At 39.7% G+C, this 4,449-nt stretch overlaps 1 protein-coding gene across 1 annotated transcript in view; it reads right to left on the bottom strand.

Moving 5' to 3' along the window:
- LOC125751505 (salivary glue protein Sgs-3-like) overlaps positions 1–4,449 on the bottom strand; it is a 71,892-nt gene that overhangs the window by 27,241 nt on the left and 40,202 nt on the right. The gene's annotated exons all lie outside the window — the stretch shown is intronic.

Below are 4,449 nucleotides of genomic sequence, written 5' to 3'. Positions count from 1 at the left end.
TATTTTCTTCTTAACTATCTGATTTTCAGTGAATCTTTGCATCGCACCAAAACCACCTGCATACTTTAACAAGAACAAAAATATTTAAATGAGTTATATGTATGTGTGTGACACAAAAAAAAATACTGATAATCCTGAAAAAATGTGTTTTATGAGTAAACTTAAACTATACATCTGAGATTTTTAAAACCATCAATATCATTATATTTTCATATATTTGTACAAAATGCATTCAGGTTTTTGTTTTACAAAAAGCACGCTTAAAACAGCGAATCTGAGCAATTCTAGAAAAGAACACCCAGTGGCCCTGGAATCATTACCCTTGTCACAGGCCTCAAAATAAGGGTGACGTGCATTATGAACTTTATCTCTACCGTTCATATTACAAACATTATTTTAATTGTATATCCGTGTTTGCTATTTTCAGTTTCCCGGTTCCTTTTCTCTTTTTGTGGTTGAATGTATTACTTTAATTTTTAAGGGTGTAGGGAAAGGGAACAGCAGCCTCATCGTAGTTCATTAGCCCAATAAAGGTGTTTATTTGCTGTAGACGGGACCCCCTGTTCCCAACATATACCCATGTAAACAAAATATCCATTATGCTTTCATTTAAATGCCACAAAATATGCTGTCATACATAAATTAGATGCATATTTCAAACCTTTATTCTTCCTTATGTCTGTTAGGTCTCATCACAAGCAGCTTATTGCTTGTCTCCACTACAAAAACAGGCGAAAGGTGATCCTATTCCTGTAAATATTTGTATCCCGTTAACTAAATCCTGTTTATCTGAAACGTCATTTCTGTGCATTTGATGGAAAAGTCCATATGATGGATCAACACTAGTATTGGTTAAGAGTAGGCATGTATCCATTCGTCTTCAGGAACTGCTTACTAAGTACCAGGACACAGTAAAATATGCTAATGCAGAAGTCATGCTGATAACATTAAGCATAAAGCTGTTTTTGTTATGGTTGCCATACTTGCTGCCCTTCTCGACAACAGAGGACGAAAAGCCACCGCAGTCACTAATAAAGATTGCTCAAATTTTGTGGCCCACTCTGTGTGGCGGACGCACCGCCTACGTTTGTCAATCATGCGTGCTTATTCTTTAGATACTCACTTACTTGCGTGTCCAGTCACGTTCCACACACACGTTTGCTCCTCCTGAAAGCAGACACACACACATGCCCAATTATCTGCCACGTATGTGAACAAAGGAGATACACGCCGATTAGCAATCGTGTTTTCCGTGATCTGAAATAGGCAGATGGATTTCGTATGCCGCTTTTAATTGAATGTTTTTCTGACGCCGCACGTGTAAAAGGAAACATCATGCTTCATGCTAAGCGCCTTCCTGCTGTATATTGGTGGGAAAGCAGCTGTTCTGAGTCCTGGTTGAGCAGATACGGGGCCCCTGTGAGTCAGGCTCGGGATAAGGACTCACTTCTCCTGCTCACAGCACGCCCGGCTGATGATGTAGCTGGGCGCAGTGCAGGCGCAGAAGTGTGTGCGATGAGGGTTTGGGGCGCCCACTTGGAATGCGTAGGCAGCAATTTCCACCTCCTCTCTTGTTAACAAACACTAATGTCTGCAATCAGTATGGAAATTTAAATGGATCATGCCAGTTGGTTTGCCGACCACCCACAGACAGGCCTGAATAGAAGAAAGGAAGCGAAGAGTGCTGGAGATGGCCAGCGTTGGAGCCGCACATGCCAGTCATCACACAAGCTTTGTATTTTGTACCTGGGCTACACTCCATGTGTCTCTGTAGTCTTGTACTGGAAAAGGGGTTGGGTGATGGATGAATGGAGGTTACATTGGGGATGGCATGAGCTATTTAGGGTCCCTGAGAGAAGCTCGACACAAAACTTTTTTGTCAAGAGAATTTATTGGGTCCCCTTGAAGATGTTTGTCTGCCTTCTCTTTCAGTTGTCCATGACGGTAGCGCTTGTTTAAGAAATTGGCACATTTCTCAGGCAGGCATTTTTGATGCACAGTACTCCAGAGTGCTTGCCTGTGTGATCTCCAGCGCTGTGTGCTTTTGATTTTTAAAATTGGCCACTTGAATGACAGTAAGTATTACACAACTACCGCAAAGAGCAGGCGGCCTGCGCCTGATGACAGAATCGTCATGTCATATCAATGCACCGTCTTGCACGGACAGAGAACTCGCAGCAACCAAAAGTGACTTCCTGAAACCTCAGTGGGATCTCACTGACATTAGTCTCTATTTGAAGTTTCATCATTCATATGAAGGGTGTAATTTTTTATTAATTTACCATTGTCCTGGTTTCATTTTTAGATATCAGTTACGGCGTGCATTTAGAGAAAGAGAGGTCGATCTGTGTTATTGGTCTTTATTGCTTTAGGGAATGTAATGATACTCACTTAATGATACCTGATACTTTATTATACCTTTTACATCATTTTTGCCTGGAATGAGCTCTGCAGCTTTTATGTCGCACATGTTTGCATGCCAAGTCTGTGTGCTCTTGTGCAGTTGTTATTTTTGGTAAAATTCTCCTGCCTCAAGCCTTAAATCTCGAATATTCAATATTTTTTTCTAAATTTCTTCTATGGTAAAAAAAAAAAAAACTTGTTGAATATCTCATATAATAGTACAGTGGGAAGCTTCTCTAACCGATGATTAATGTATGTTGCCTCACATTTTCTTAACGGATGACTTAAATTCTGACATATATGAAAATGTATTGAATTAACTGGCCCCCCATCCAGGGTGTGCACCTGCTTTATGCCCTACGCTGCCTGGGACAGGCTCCACCCCCCTCACCCCCACCACTCTGAGCAGGATTTGTGGTTTGAAGATGGATGGATGGATGGACTAGGTAATGTACTGTATTTTATGGAACCGAAATGCATTTAATGAAGTAAACTAATCCAGATAGTTATTTGTATTGCATGTACTGTTATATATACAAAAGCCTGAAACAGCTTTTCCCACCCTGGTCCACGGCGGTCCATGTTTTTGCTCCCTCCCAGCTCCAGACCAGAAAATTCATGTCTTTACTGCCTCCCAACTTCCTGCTAGACAGTCCACATTTTTGCTCCCTCACAGCTCTTGGCAAAATCGTTGACTGTCTGGGGGTCCGTGAGGACTGGCTTGTGGTACACGGCCCTAGTGCACATCAGTTCTCTCTGCCAAAGCCTCACTTCACAACTCCAGCAGCTGTTTGCAGCTCTCACACAGGATCCGCTACCCTCGCCGATCTCCCTTTGTAGCCAGGCTAGGCTCAGTCCAGTTCAGATCACACACAATTCCGTCAAACCATGATTATCATGGTACCTCTTTAACTGGCTCTGGAGTCTGCTTCCCATCTTGTACGGTGGCCTTCATACTGAAACGTGGCACCATTTTGTGATAGACAAAAAGAAAAAAAAACTTCATTTTTTTTATCACTTAATCTTAATTGCACATGGAATAGTCAATCCGTTACATTAAGAGACATTTCGCATTTGTCTATCACTTGAATTAAATAACAATAACATTTTAAATAACACATAAGTAAAATATAGTACTTTCAGACAGTATATTGAATAAAAAAGGTACTTTGTACGCAATAGTTTAATTTATTGAACTCTACCTGCCTCCCTGCACTCTGAAAAATAAATTTCATTAAAAAAAGCCAGGCAGACAAAGGTAGCTTTTTCAGTCCTTTTTAAAGAGCTGAGCTGAATCCTGTGATGTTACTCACCACCTACAGAAATGTTCACCTGATGTCTTGCGAAGCTGAGCATGACGTGCAAACTGATCTGATTCATGACACCATATCATTTTCCTTTCTGTCATTATGAAGCCTGTTTGGGCCCCTCTCATGAACGTTTTTACAAAACCCGAATGGACTGAATAGCTATTGGATTTCAGCCTTTTTGAACACTGAATTATATATACGCTCCATCCATTAGTGGAGATAAATCAAGGGAATACCAGGTTCTAATTGACTACCAAAGTGCAGATCACTAACTTAGACAGATTCAATTTGTTGATTGGTTAATTCCATTTGGTACTTTTCAAAATAATTAAAGACAAATTGCATACATATAGTCACACCTGTTAATTTTTTATTGTATACTAAAGTTACATTTACATATAGCACACGAAATTGTTTAGTTAGTAGATGAAATGTGTCTTAATTCTGTCAGTACTACTTTAAAAGGAACAAATATATCCATAACATCCAATCAGTCAATTAATCAATCCGTCATTCAGCCACTTACTCAGTACAGACTCCCGATGATAAAATTAATACTTTATTAGTATGAAAAAAAAATCATATCATAAATAAATTATACTTACAAATTCTGATGAATATCAAGGCCTTCCTCACACTGATTAACACTGATTAAGGTAATTTTAGCTGAAGCTCACTGGTCTTTTCATACTTTTGGTTCGTAAATTAATTATAGCCTGAGGCAATTTTATTGTAT

This window comes from Brienomyrus brachyistius, chromosome 11 (assembly GCF_023856365.1).
Source record: "Brienomyrus brachyistius isolate T26 chromosome 11, BBRACH_0.4, whole genome shotgun sequence".
NCBI lineage: Eukaryota > Metazoa > Chordata > Actinopteri > Osteoglossiformes > Mormyridae > Brienomyrus > Brienomyrus brachyistius.
Note: the sequence above shows the minus strand (reverse complement) of the source record. Positions and strands in the feature narration are given on the sequence as shown.